Source organism: Pinus tabuliformis, chromosome 8 (genome assembly GCF_031772625.1).
Source record: "Pinus tabuliformis cultivar Carrire ecotype Pingquan chromosome 8, CPIR1, whole genome shotgun sequence".
Lineage (NCBI taxonomy): Eukaryota > Viridiplantae > Streptophyta > Pinopsida > Pinales > Pinaceae > Pinus > Pinus tabuliformis.
In genome coordinates, this window is record NC_142294.1 from 1,512,724,120 (window position 1) to 1,512,739,600 (window position 15,481).

The window sequence follows — 15,481 nt, forward strand, 5'->3', positions numbered from 1 at the left end:
TCCGGATTGTTGGGAAGACTTCCAACTCAATCTCCCTCCGAAGGAATGAATTCTCGACCTCAGGACTGATGAGCAACTCCAATCTTCCTCCGAATGAATGAACTCTCGACCTCAGGATTGATGAATCCCAGAATGCTTATTACCTTGTGGCTGTAGTGGAGACCTGGGTTCGAATCCCAGAATGCGTGTTACCTTGTGGCTGTAGTGTAGATTGTTGGGAAGACTTCCCAACTCATTCTCCCTCCGAAGGAATGAATTCTCGACCTCAGGACTGATGAGCAACTCCAATCTTCCTCCGAATGAATGAACTCTCGACCTCAGGATGGATGAATCCCAGAATGCTTATTACCTTGTGGCTGTAGTGGAGACCTGGGCTCGAATCCCAGCAGCCACAGTCTTGCACCCCAAACTCCCTCCAAGGAATTTCGGAGAAACTCTCAACCTCCGGGTTGTTGGGAACACTTACCAACTCCAATCTCCCTCGAATCCCAGAATGCGTGTTACCTTGTGGCTGTAGTATAGACCTGGGCTCGAATCCCAGCAGCCATAGTCTTGCACCCCAAACTCCCCCCGACGGAATTTTGGGGAAACTCTCAACCTCCGGATTGTTGGGAACACTTACCAACTCTAATCTCCCTCCGACGGAATGAATTCTCGACCTCACGACTGATGAGCAACTCCAATCTCCCTCCGAATGAACGAACTCTCGACCTCAGGCTTTATGAGAAATTTAAAAGGTGGGATGAATCTCCCTCAAATCCCAGAATGCGTGTTACCTTGTGGCTGTAGTATAGTGTTACCTGGGCTCGAATCCCAGCAGCCATAGTCTTGCACCCCAAACTCCCCCGACGGAATTTTGGGGAAACTCTCAACCTCCGGATTGTTGGGAACACTTACCAACTCTAATCTCCCTCCGACGGAATGAATTCTCGACCTCACGACTGATGAGCAACTCCAAATCTCCCTCCGAATGAACGAACTCTCGACCTCAGGCTTTATGAGAAATTTAAAAGGTGGGATGAATCTCCCTCAAATCCCAGAATGCGTGTTACCTTGTGGCTGTAGTATAGTGTTACCTGGGCTCGAATCCCAGCAGCCATAGTCTTGCACCCCAAACTCCCCCCGACGGAATTTTGGGGAAACTCTCAACCTCCGGATTGTTGGGAACACTTACCAACTCTAATCTCCCTCCGACGGAATGAATTCTCGACCTCACGACTGATGAGCAACTCCAATCTCCCTCCGAATGAACGAACTCTCGACCTCAGGCTTTATGAGAAATTTAAAAGGTGGGGTGAGAGAGGCTCGAACTCTCGACCTCAGGATTTCTCAAATTAGCTATGAGACCTACGCGCTAACCAACTGCGCCACCACCCCTTATGGTTAAACTTATCCATAGACAGTATTCAATGAGGAAAAAAACCCTAACTCCTTTTAGAGCAATGGAGAATGAGCAACTGTAAAAATGGTTATCCATTTGTCCAAAGTAACCAGAGACTCTCCATTTATAAAAGGTTCGGAACATGGACTGAAATTTGCTTTGCCTCCAAAGTAACGCTGAAAACTATACGATTGTTGTGAATGGAGAACGCTAAAGACTTTCCAGAGGATTTAATATGAATATGAACGAAACTATTTGGTGATAATATGAGATAATTATAGTTATATCTAACTAATGATATAAAGTAGGTCAAAGTAACTGTTAAGTTTAACTATGTCTATACAAATTTTTTTGGTGATAATATAAGATAATTATATTTATATCCAACTAATGATACAAAGTAGGTCAAAGGAACTGTTGAGTACAATTATGTCCATATAAAGTTAGAGAACAAAACCCATAAAAAAAGATAAACTGCATGAAGTAAATCAACCTCTGGTCCTAGCGGAGAATATCCACGAGCTAATAAGTCAAGATCAAACCCATCTCTCCTAATATCTAAGGCTAAATGAAGAGTACTAAAAAAACTCAACAAGGTCAGCTGGCCCGATGAAGAGCCCGCGGAAAGTGTGGACTCTCCACTAAATTGTCACATGGGGGGTTCACGCGTCACTGAGGTGTCCGTCTCCCAGGAACGGTTCTGAGACTGATCTGTTGCTGAAATCTCGTGTGGCCGGGTGAGATCCCACAAATCCTCACTGGTCTAGAGTCTAGATATGTATTGGTATCAATCGGTCTCTTGGTACCTTGTCTGAAGGTAGTATCTTGAAAAATGTTGTGATCCTCTGTGTGGGGTCTGGTCTAATGGGATATTGAAGAATATGCCCTCGGAACTTAAGAGCCTCTTGCATATATAAATATAAAGCCAAACATCAACCTTAAAAACTTTAGAAAACAATGTGAATAAATACTTTTGAAGGGTTTTATGGTTAGTGGGGCTGCCTCTAGCACTTCATGAGAAAACACTTTTGAGTTTTGGCTTATTTTGATGAATCTATATGAGATTTTGGAGGAGCTGGTTCATTGATTTATGACTGAACACTTGATAATTGTGAATTAGAGGGCATCTCCAAAAGATTTGCAGTTCTGTTACAATGATAATCGGGAAAACTAAGATTTGCAGTTCTGTCATGATAATCCGGAAAACTGCAAGCTGTGGCCTTTTTTTTTCCAATCGATCTTCATCATATTTCATCCATTTACAGGTACACTTTTCAGAACCTTGGAACAGCACATATATATTTGTCACATATTATTGCAACAGTCGAGACAGATTAATGACATAGCGTCTGAGGCTCATTTTCAAGAAGATTTTGAGAGAATGTTCACACACAGCGTACCTCAACATGACACGTTTTCACTTGTCCAAAGATATTATTATCATTATGTTTTCCCAGCAAGAAGACATGATTTATCAGACTGAACGTATTGCCGTGGCAACCCTTATACTAACTCAAAATTAGTTTTTTTGCTCAGATTTCCTATACTAAAAAGTAATATAGGCCAAAGCAAAAAGCAGTTTGAAGCTATACAAATATATGAGATGCAGAACGCTGACAAGGAGAGATTTGCAGCACTTAGTTTTCAAAACAGTCCGTCCTTAAAACATCCAAATGAACTTGAATATAGCGCAAATCCCATAATTGCAGACATGTTTCAAAACTTCAAACACTTGGCAGATTGGGCAGTGTTTAAGGGTTTATAACAGCAAGATAACAGGTTATTTGGGTTAAGAATTTCTGAATATAGCGCAGCCCTTGGATTGCTCCCCACATTATTTGCATACATCAATCGAGTTTCAAAGGGACCAACCTGAGTATATAAATACAAACTCGGATAGGATCGGCTTATGACTAGCACGTATTAAAGCCTATGTTACCAGAAACGCGACGATGGTCAGCGTTCTTTGGAAAGAACCGCTGTAGAAACGAGACGGCACTTGGAAACGTCGTCTTATATGCCGGTTCTCGTTTTAAGTGGCCAGAAACTCTTATATGCCGGTTCTTATTTTAAGTGGCCAGAAACTCGTTTCGCCAGAAACGTTCATCTGTTTTCACCTCCGTTTCTCCTCCATTTAATGATATCCTTTGCCCACTCAGGTTAACTCCCGTTCCAACAGTAGTCAACTTTTCGAACTGCGTGCAAATTAGTTGCCTTTTGCAGCTGTGCATGTAAATTAGTGGTAAGGCCAGGTTTGAGGAGGAATTAAGCTGCAGACTGAGCAGATTTATCGATATCATTCAGCAGAGATATCTAATGCACAGATCAGATGCGAGCGTCAATTAGTTCCACGCCCCCAACGGATTAGATTCAGTGCCATCAGTTAGCTCCACACCCCCACGATTGGATTCAGCGCCATCGTTTGTCAGGTACAACCTGTGAAATTGCTTTAGTTTTGTGCTTAAATTTGTGTGGACACTCACAACTTTAAACCCTGCACTGCCTTTTCTTTGAGTGTGTAGAACTGCACTGCCTTTTCTTTGAGTGTGTAGAACTCGGACGTGGGAAAGGCTACGCTAACTAAATGAGACTTTGCATTTTTTATTAACCACTTTTAAGTTTAATTAAAGATGAGATAGGTGAAATTTATAAAATCATAATGGGTTACACTAGGTATTAGAGTGAAAGGAATTGATTGTCAAAGTAGCTTTTAAGTACATTAAGAGTTGTGATTACTATGGTTTTTTTTTTTCCATTTTTTCTCTCGAATTCTTCTTTTTGTGTTGGGTATCTATACTGTTTAAAATAATTTGTTTGTGTGTATGCATTTGGATTACGACAATGAGATTTCTATACCAGTAAGGCTTATGCATGAGGTAGGATATGGATTTGGGAACTTTGGATGCAACATGGATTTTGCAAAAATCAAAGATGCTCATAAGAAAGTTATTTGAACCAATCTTTGTGAATTGCTTGGACACGATTTCTTCTGTTGTTAATCTCAGGGATAAAACTCTTGAGAAAATTAACAATATTGGAGAGAATTGAACTATACATTTAAATATTTATATTTCAAATTCTTATTCTCATTTTTTCTTTTATATGAAACCTCAAAACTCCGTTTTTCGTTTCTCGTTTCTGATAACATAGATTAAAGGCCGATCAACATCTGTTTGGTTCTCTGGAAAAGCCATTTTGCACATTCAGCTTAGAGAGGGCTAAAATATGAAATGCGTTCATGAAGATGGCGAAGAACACAAACATCATGCTAAGAAGAGCACGCACCATCAACAGATTCCTCTATTCAAGGATTAATGTAAACATCATCACTTCCCTCAAGCAACAAAGGCTTAGGTGTCATGGCTATCCTCCCAAATAAGATGTATATGGGATATGAAAAATATTCCAGCCATAGCAAACAAGGAGACCAAAATCTAGGGCTTGAAACCCTATTTTTAATGCTGGAATTCTTTGCAATATAACTCATTACGGAATGTTTATTGCTCAATACAATTGTTAGCATCAAAAGTGAATTTTTGAAAAGATAAATCATTACGGAATGTTTATTACCCCATACACTTTTCAGCATAAAAAATGCACTTTCCACCTGAAATTATATTTCAAAGACGAGATAACCAGCAAAAATAGGTAACTGGAAATTTCTGCAATTAAAACCTTGTCGTACCATACAGTTTTCAGCCCCCAAGTCATGAACTCCAGCTGAAAAATTACAAGCAAACTCATAAAACTTTGAAGATGAAAATGGCTGAAAAAATCTCCTCTTATCCTAGGGTTGTTCCATGCAATTTCCAGCGGTAATTTCATGCATCTAAGCTGTTTTTTCACAAATAGAAGCATAAAAAATTGAAGTGTCTGGAAATTTTTTGAAGTATTATCATCATAAATCTTCTTTAGAAACCGAGACAAACAATGAAGAATACGGCTAGAAATTATCACAAGAATGCTGCCCCAAATATGCTCTAGAAGAGAGAGTACATGGCTGAAATTGCATGCACAAGCTCTACATGACGCCTAAAATCTGCACCATCGATAGGAACATAGGGCTAAAAATCATCATGCAAACTTTTGACATTTACTTCGGCTATGTTGAGTGGTCCAAAAACCTCAAAATTTGTAATTTCCTCGTTAAATACATCAATATAAATATCATAGATAGGGTTCCCATAATATTTCAAACAATCCATGTCCCCACTATGATCAAAGATCTAAAAAGTAGTGTCCATAACTTGCCCTGAGCTGCCTTTATCCTCATCAAATCGAGTGGTTAGTACATTTGCCATCTTATCATCATTCAACGGTTTGTCTTCTAAATCATCTCTCTCAAAATCACCCATAAATAAATCCAATTTAGAATTTTGTGAAAGGCTATACCTGACCAAACCCATATCTTCGTAGGGGTACCATGAGTGCTTGAATGCTATCATCAATAATGTTTTCTTCAAGTGCTTGATCTTAAATAGAAAGATGAAAAGACTCTTCATGCACTTGAGGACCTTATTCATTGATAGGGTATTCGCATAAGGATGTAATAGGATCTTTAATAACCTTAACACGCTTGTTTTCATAAGAGTGCATCTCTTTAACATAATGTGTTTTTTAACAAGAACTTCCCAAAACCATAATTTTGTCACCTCTCATACATTTTGTGTAATCTTGGCTAAGTGAACATCCAAGCAGTTTTTTTCATACCAAATATTAGTTGTTGAATCATGATCCTTTGTCTTTGCAAATTTCAACTAGATCATCAACCTTTTCATATAGAGGATATCATATTTTTCAATGTGTCTCAATAAAACCTGCAAAATATCATATCTCCTTTGTATTGATCCTTTTAAACCAATTTCTTGCATTCCCTTTAAAACTACTTAAAAACAACCTCATCATAACATTTCCATGAATAACACCAAGATCGTGGATGAATTCAATGAAAGATGAGATGCATAATGTGGTTGAGTCATGATGTAATCCAAATTTATGAAGGGAATGAAATGAAATACAGAGTTAAAACCAAAACACATGTTGAAGTTTCTAAGTCTAACTGTTAGAAACCATTCATGTACTTTGTTGATTTATTCCTGCCTACTTGTTCTATTAATTAACAAGTTACTTACCATGTAAATACTGGAAATAAATACAAGTACATGCTCAACACATTACAAATCATCAACTGAAGGAAACAAAACAAGCACACAAGTGACACCGTTGTTTTTGGACCAATGTCCTCGAAAAAACCCAATGTGGGAAAATCGGTGCAGTTATCTGAGGGTTTTATTATTATGCAGTTTTTGAATACAATCTAGGTGCCCAAAATCGGCTCACTTAATAGAGAATAATCTCAGCAGTAGTACCTCTTAGTTGGAGACAGATGTTCCGGCTGAAAACCTCGAATAATCACTCCGACAGCTTCACATCTCCAATCTGCCCTGCCAAACCCCAGCTTCAGCCTCTAGCAACAGCGTCAGCCCTTTCTGGCCCAGTGTTTGCCCAGCGTCACTTTGGCTTGGCCTATGTCAACCCTCTGGCCCTCTGTGTTACCCATGTTGGCCCTCTGAGGCACTGCACAGCTCCTGGTTGCCTCTACGTGAGCCCTGGCTAGCGCTGCGTGAACCCCTAGCTGGTTTTGCATCCCTCACTCTCGGCTACTGCACTGATCCTCCTGGTTGTATCTTTGTCTCTCTGCTTTTGTATTCACTGCCCCTCAGCGGAAACTCTGATCACTCTCTCGACTTCCTCAGCAAACCCAACCCCAGAGAGTCGAAATATTGATCAACTTGGTGTGTTCTCCAAGTGACCCTCAAGCCTCCTCTTATAATTTTCTCGTTGAAAAATCAACGGTCAAGATTAAGTCCCTAATTAATGGCTAAGATTAGATCTGGCTTGATCCATGACTTTTGGACCATTCTAACACAGTTTTATATTAATTCACATTAATATTTTATTTTCCCTAAGTTTAGACTTAGGGATTCCATTAAAAATATAAATTATTTTAAAATCTCCCAAACTATTTAGAATCTGCCCAAACCCTTTCTGGATATTGGATATCTCATGTGCCTTAGCCTCTCCACCAATATCCGTGGCTAGAACACATCTGATGCTACCCCAAATCAATACTCACTCTTAGCGAGGATTATGCTCTAGCAATACTCCTCACTGAGTATCACCCTGATCATCCGGCATCGATCTCTGTGCTGATGCTAGGCATGCTGCCCATCATCTACAGTGTTGCATCTTATAGTGCTACCCATGGCCCTGTCATTTCCACTGCTGCATCGATACTGCAACTCCCTCTGCATCTGTGCTGCTGCTTATGGCCCTACCATTGCCACTGCTACATCTGCACTGCATCCCCTCTCATCATGCTACATTGTGCTTCCCATAGCATTGTCACTACTGACTACTGCACTGCAATCGAGTTACTGAGAAGTAAGTAACTAATCTCCCAACTCTGACATCTCTGTCAGGCTAGAGACACCCTTGATGCTGAAACTCCCTCTATCGCTGACAAGTGCTCCCTCTCTGACCTCTGCGTTGTTACAACAACTCCATGCATCTCGCACTGTTGCACACCTCTCTATGCCAACTTGCACTGGTGCAACACTCCCATGCTTCTCGCACTGCTTCCTCACGTTGTCCTGGGAATCTTGCATTGTAGCTCTCTCTATCGCTAAATCTGCATCCGTCTCTACTAACATTCGCTACTACTACTACTCCTCTTCGGGGCTCCCGTAGCAAGGTCTAATCCAAGAAGCTCGATACCTCGAGGATATTGCTCCTCATTATCTGTAGTATGTCTGACTACAGCTCGATGTCTCCCCACTTCCGCTCAAGTGGTGTTTGTGCACTCATGGCATAGTCATCATCTGTCTCCACTTCCTTCTCTGCCCTTACTGGCATAGCCTTGGTCTCGGAGGCTTCTCCCTTGCTCTTCTTCCTTGGACACTGGGTCGCATAATGACCCAGCTCCCCACAGTGGAAGCATTTGACCTTGGACAGGTCCTTCTTCTTATATTTCTCCTGCTTTCCCTCAGATGCTAGGGCAACATCCACCTCCTCCTCCTTCTTGATTCTAATCCCCTTGTCGTTGCTTTCCGCCTTGCTCAACCTTCTGATCTCTTCTTGGCAAAGAGCCGCCCACATTTCCTCCCAATCTGGAAGGGTTTCCCTGCCCAGTATACTCTGGACAAACACCTCCGAGACTTCTCAGACTCTGTTCAAGGTTGTTCTCGCCATCAATTCTTGATCCGATGTGCCCCTATGGAAGTCAACTGATCCCCGATCTCCTTCAATCGACCGAAGAAGATGTCGATCTATTCTCCCTTCTGCATCTAGTATGACCATAGTTGATTTTATAGTAACATCCTTGTTTGCATAGAAGTATGCTGGTACAATTTCTTTAGGGCCTCCCACATCTCATTTGCCATGTCCTTTTCGGCAATATGTGGTACTACATGGTCTTTAACCTAGTCAAGAATGATTCTCTTAGCCCTCACCATTTCCTCCTCGTACTTGTTGTTATCAGCTGGGTCAACTGGGATAGCTATCGTCCTCAAGGCAAAGTGCTTGACATGATTCCTGTCTAGAACGGATAGGATTCTGACCTTCCAGACTATGAAGTTTGAGTCTTTGTCTAGTCTGTCCTAGGCTCTTACCCTGTTCACTGCCATCTCGCTGCTTCTCTACTTCCCTCCTGGAATTTCTTGGTGCGACTCCCTCTGAGCCTCGATTTCCCTCCTGGAAATCCTTCTGCCAATGTCGAGATGCCCCCACTCCGATCCTTAGTGCAGCTGCACCACTGATCTGTATTTCTCGTCTATAAATCCTCGGTAGCAACTCCCTCCTCCTTGGCCTTGCCCTGTTATGTATTGTTCTGACTACAGTACCCCATTAGCTCCTCTTTGCAACTTACCCACAGCCTCCTAAACCCCAGCAAACTGAAGGTTAGAGCTCCTAGGTTCTGTGCAATCAAGCACTAGCTGAAATTCTCCCCTAGCCAACTATGTCAACCCTCCTGGTCTGTGCGTGGCTCTACATGAGCCTTTTCTGCCCTCCTCAGTCTCTGCGCTGGCCTCTTCCTGGCTCAATCTTAATGCCCTTCATTGTTGCTACTATGTTAGGAACAACGTCTGTCACTCAGGACAGTTGTATTCTGTTGTTGTTGCTCTGCTCGGCTGATGTCCTCAGTGCTCATGTGATCTGCAACCACGCTCTGATACCATGTTGAAGTTTCTAAGTCTAACTATTAGAAACTCTTCATGTACTTTACTGATTTATTCCTACCTACTTGTTCTATTAATTAACAAGTTATTTACCATGTAAATACTGGAAATAAATACAAGTACATGCTCAACACATTACAGATCGTCAACTGAAGGAAACAAAACAAGCACACAAGTGACACTGTTGGTTTTGGACCAATGTCCCCAGAAAAACCCAATGCGAGAAAATTGGTGCATCTATCTAAGGGTTTTATTATTATGCAATTTCTGAATACAATCTGGGTGCCCAAAACCGACTCACCCAACAAAGAATAATCTCAGCAGTATTACCTCTCAGTCGAAGACATATGTTCCAGCTGAAAACCCTGGATAATCACTCCAAGAGCTTCACAGCTCCAATCTGCCCCACGAAATCCCAACGTCGGCCTCTAGGGACAGCGTCAGCCCTTTCTGGCCCAACGTTTTCCCAGCATCACTCTGGCTTAGCCTGCGTCAGTCTCTGGAGGCACTGTGTCCGCGCTCTGGCCCTCTGCATTACCCACGTTGGCCCTCTTAGGCACTGCGCAGCTCTTGGTTGCCTCTGCGTGAGCTCTGGCTGGCTTTGCGTGAACCCCTAGCTGGTTCTGCATCCCTCACTCTCGACTATTGCGCTGATCCTCCTGGTGCTATCTCTATCTCTCTGCTTCTGTATTCACTACCCCTCACATGCAACTCTGATCACTCTCTTGCCTTCCTCAGCAAACCCAACCCCAGAAAGTCGAAACCTTGATCAACTCGGTGTGTTCTCCAAGTGACCTCAAGCCTCCTCTTATACTTTTCTCGTTGACAAATCAACGGCCAAGGTTAAGTCCCTAATCAACGGCTAAGATTAGATCTGGCTTGATCCATGACTTTTGGACCATTCTAACACAGTTTTATATTAATTCACATTAATATTTTATTTTCCCTAAATTTAGACTTAGAGACTCCATTACAAATATTAATTATTTTAATATCTCCCAAAATGTTTAGAATCTGTGCAAACCCTTTCTGGGTATTGGATATCTCATGTGCCTTAGCCTCTCCACCAATTTTTGTGGCTAGAGAACATTCGATGCTACCGCAAATCAACAACGCAAAAATACAATGAAACTTGATTTCAATTAATAAATGGAAAATGTTAAAACTATATACACACAGAATGAAAGCAAACTACCTTGAACGGAGGTAGCTTATCTCTGAGAAGAGATATGATAGCGATGTACCTTCTTCAATTGTGTTACAATGATCCAAAATGGATCCAGTTTTTCCTCCAGACCAAAGCCTTCACCACACATGGATGACAATTACGCCAAACGACGGACTTGTTTAACAAGCCGTCCCAAACCACTTTTAATATTTCATTGCAGGTTTCTCGACGAGACGATTCCAATGGCGCAAATGGCGTGACAATCTAAGTTCGGATGAAGAAGTTAAGGCCAATCAAAATTTCAGGTAAACTAAGGCAAAAGAGGTTATAAAGTCAAAGTCAAATTGGTCAATGGTCAACGCTAACATCAGCAGGACACGTGTCATTCCATGAATGCGCCACATGCTTGTGATGATGTCAGCAAAGAGGGTGACATGGCAGTTTATGATTGGTGCATATGGACCAATTCGGTGCTGACATGTGGCAGCCTGGATTTGTCCAATATTGTTATGCAAATCCCAAAATTTGGGGGTCAGGGAGGATCAAACCCTTGACCTCCCAGAACAACAATGACTTTGCCGAATTGCATGCACCGATCGGGCTACAGTTTGGATCTTATTAACGGAATGAGCGATATTGTATTTATTGTTTACGGATTGGTTCGCCGGAAAAAGGCCGGATGGTCGGGGTCAACCCCACGACCGTCAGATCTTTGAATTAATGTTATCGCATATATCCCACATTCATGGGTGGTAGTAACCATACACCACGTATAAGCCAGCCAAACCATACAACAAAGCAACGAAACCGTGTGATATATTAACCATATCCAAACTTTAATACCATATCAATATCATATATATGATATATATTATATGCGATGTAAAATGCGGAAGTGTCGGGCGGGGGTTTCGACCCGCCAACCTTCCCATTACAAATACCAATGTCTTCACACTATTCCACTAACCAACATATCAAGTGATCGGACATGATAATAGAGTCGAACCACTTTTTAATTAAACCAAATGTTGGTTCAGTCCCTGAGGAGTGCGCAGATTCCCAAAGGCGGATTTGACAGGAAAAGGTGGTTTTGACAGCGCAGAAGTGGTTTTATGCCGCTAATAAGTGGTTTTTCCTCAGGCAAAGGTGGTTTTTGACTTTCCAGGGGGTTTGGAGGTCATAGTGGCCAAATATGGTCAAGTTTATACTCGTTTGACTCGAAATTTCGAGCTAAACGTAGTGGTGAGGTTCATTTTCTCATCTGAGACTCTGTTTTTGAGCTCATGCCTGTAACATCATTTTTGAAGACAAAATAAAGAGGTCAACACTGGAAGCAAAAGGACCAGGAGACGTAGGCAGGAAATATGGTGAACTCCTTTATTAAATTATGTTGTGTTGATGTGTTTGAATGTGTCTTTAAATGGTTTAATTGTTTATGTTATTCACAATCTTTTTGATCCATTGCATTAAGTAACATAAGCGAATTCACACATAGTCTACAATGAGGCTTTGAGGCCTTTTTCTCATGAAGAGAAATCCTAAATATCCTAAAACCTAACCCTAGGAGATGAAGCGCCAAAGGCTTGTGGGCCCTAATGGGGTAAGTTGTAGCAACAACTTCCCAGGGTCATAACTTTGAAATACGACCTCTGTTTGGCGAACACGATAGCCGTTAGAAAGGTCTATCTGAGGAGTGAAATTTCCTACTACAATTTTCGTCAGTCTATTTCCCCAAAAAGACCCCATTTAGGTCCTCAAAATGGCTCCAGAAATTGAAGACCTAAAAACTACAAAAAATAGAAGACTGCGAAAATAGGAAAATTGTGTTGTGAGCTAGTGGAATAGGTCGGTGGCCACCAATATCCACCTAGATCAATCCTCCCCTCTTAGGAATAAACAATCTCAATTGCCTTGAGTGCCTCCATGAGATTGGGGAAATTCTGTTGAACTTGGCCCCTAGTGAGTTACTTGCCTTGGTGCAGGAGCTGACCTACTTTGACAACCTGAAGGCTGATATAGCTAGACCCTTTGTTGTCGAGTGATCTTAATCTATGTGTCCACGATTTATTCGATTGTGGTTTGTTCAATGCAATTCGGGTTAAGCTTTATCAGTGTCAGTTGCTTTGTGATTTCTAATGTATCTAACAATGGTGGAAAGTATGGCCGAAGCCGGTCCATATTGAACACTAGGTGCAGGCCAAGGAAAGGGGGGATACTTAACTCAAAATTGTTGTCACCCACATCCTTAGTGATGGTGTAAGGTCTAGAGTGAAGTGGCCAAAGCTTTCGATGGGCCCCTGCAATATGTTCCTTCTGCAAATGCAACCAAATCGTGTCTCCCACTTGAATCATGTGTGGCACCGGTGTTGATCATGGTGTTGTTTATACTTTGTATTTGCTTTCTATAAGATCTCATGGACCTATTGGTGGATGTGTTATATTCATTAAATAAACTTGGTAGCTTCATCAGCTTCACATTAAACATTTTCAAATTTTGCCTATGTACCTGTAAGGGGCAATGCGACATTAATGGGACCCAATGGTTGAAATCTCAGGCCCACCTAGAAGGGGCTATAGCTAGTTGAGTTATGGAGAGCTTTGTTGTAGTTGTGATAAACATAGGGGAGAATCTCATCCCATTTGTGTGGATGCTTGGAATTGTACATGCAAAAATTGTGCACGATTATCCTAGTAATGACCTCTATCTAGTCATTAGTCTGGGGGTGGAAGGCGGTAGATTTAGTGAGTTTGGTGTCCAACAATGACTAGAGGCTTGACTATAATGCACTTAGGAACCTGTTATCCCAATCTAATGTGATGGTATGCAAAATCCCAAAATGTACTCACAAGCATTTAAAGAAGAGCTTGGTAGTGGCTTCTATTGTGATATTCTTTTTTCAGGCAGTCGGGATGGCCATCTTAGAAAATCTATCAACAACGACAAGCATGCAATCATTACCATTCTTTGTAGAAAGAAGGCTAGACCAGGGTTTCAGGGGAGTGTCTTGCCCCCTCAAACCTGCACTCGGAGTGTGCTCCCTTCAAGAGCAACCTCGGGAGCGAAATTTTCTCTCCCTAGCCTTTTTTGCAATTTTTTGTTTTGCAGTAACATTCCACATGCAATTTTTTTTCAAAGAAACAAATAATTTTTTAGTGGGGCAACCTAATGATCAAGCCTATGGCCCTTGTATTGATATGCGATTCATGGTAATGTTAAATTCTTAAAGTAAAAGGATGAAAATGATAATTAAGGAGAATGTCATTGGGTTTCATATGGAGAAAGTAGAATTTTAGATCTCATTCAAAATCCAGCAGACTTATCAGTTTTTCAGGATTTCAGGATTGGGGGGATTGCAATGTTTTTTTGGATTTTGTCATGTATTAGGGTATGGAACTTGTATTTAATAAATAGCACCAATCCCTCTATGTACCTTAATGTTAGTGACATTGGTTGTCAAACTCCTCTATCATGACCCTGCTAAAAATGTACCCATCACTCAAACAAAATCTTGACTTGACATGCTATGTTTTCTCTATCTTATGTTAATGCTTAGAGGGTGATATTAATGGCAAAGATCCTAATTTTCGAACAAGACTCAAAAATTAGACATTTCTCGTGGTGGCAAGAGGCCCAAGCATTAGCAATAGATAATAGATTTACTTGTCTTTTCTAGTTCTAGTAGTTTATATAATTGTTGACTCTTTCATATTTATTATGATATTTTTTGTAAACAATATATGAATATTTAAGTTTGAAGTTTGAAGTTGGCAATTATAACTCATTGGAAATTAATTATGAATATCATGCTTCATGAAAGTTAAAAGTTGTTCCATTTCATATCATTTTACAATATTTCATTTCATGTTAGATATTCTTTGTTGTAATGATTACACTTAGCTTACAAGTACAACTTTGGTGATCAATGATGATAAATGTTATATTTTGAATTTTGAAAGTTTGAAACGTTAAGATTGATGAATCATGAGACTCAATATGTTGTATGTTACTAACTTGTGGACGTGGTTGATGAAGATTATAACTTATAGATGATTGATGTTATATGGTTCAATCTATGTTTTTATGCTTTTTATATCTAATTCATCATTCTACATGCTTTTGTTGACATATATGCATCAAAATATAAAATATATATATATATTATAAAAATTCACTCTTGAACCAGGAGATTATGAAAATGTAACTCCTACTCCCGCTCCCAAGTAACCTTGGGCGAGACATATAGTCCATCAAGATGGATTCCCAAGGCCAATTAGGAGTAGTTTGAAGGGTGTTCGGACCTTTCTTCTTAATGGTAGGTTTGGCAATGGTGCAAGCGGTGCAAGACTTGATATACTTGCAAACATCTTGCCGAAGTTTCAGCGAATAAAAATACTTTTTTAGTACTACCACTATATTCTCCACGCCAAAGTTCCCTGTTACCAAACTATAATGAGCCTCCCATATAATCTTGGTACACTCACTTGAAGGAACACAAAGGTGTCCCAGGTAGCACAACAGTGCATCCTGGAGGTGGAAGTCTAGAACTTGCTTTCCTGCCATCAACATCTAGTATGTGGAAGCGAATTCTAAATCACTATTATATAGTTGTGGCCTTTAGAGGTATTGTGTCCACAAGAGTTGAGAATGATGGTCAATGATACAGCCAGGGGCTAACTGAGACAATTTTTGATGTG

The 15,481-nt window shown here is 40.8% G+C and overlaps 1 non-coding gene across 1 annotated transcript; it reads right to left on the bottom strand.

Moving 5' to 3' along the window:
- Positions 1-1,290: 1,290 nt before the first annotated feature.
- TRNAM-CAU (transfer RNA methionine (anticodon CAU)) lies at positions 1,291-1,377 on the bottom strand. Its single transcript is given in 2 exon segments — positions 1,291-1,326; positions 1,340-1,377. It is a non-coding gene; the product is annotated as a tRNA-Met (tRNA).
- Between the last annotated feature and the right edge of the window lie 14,104 nt (positions 1,378-15,481).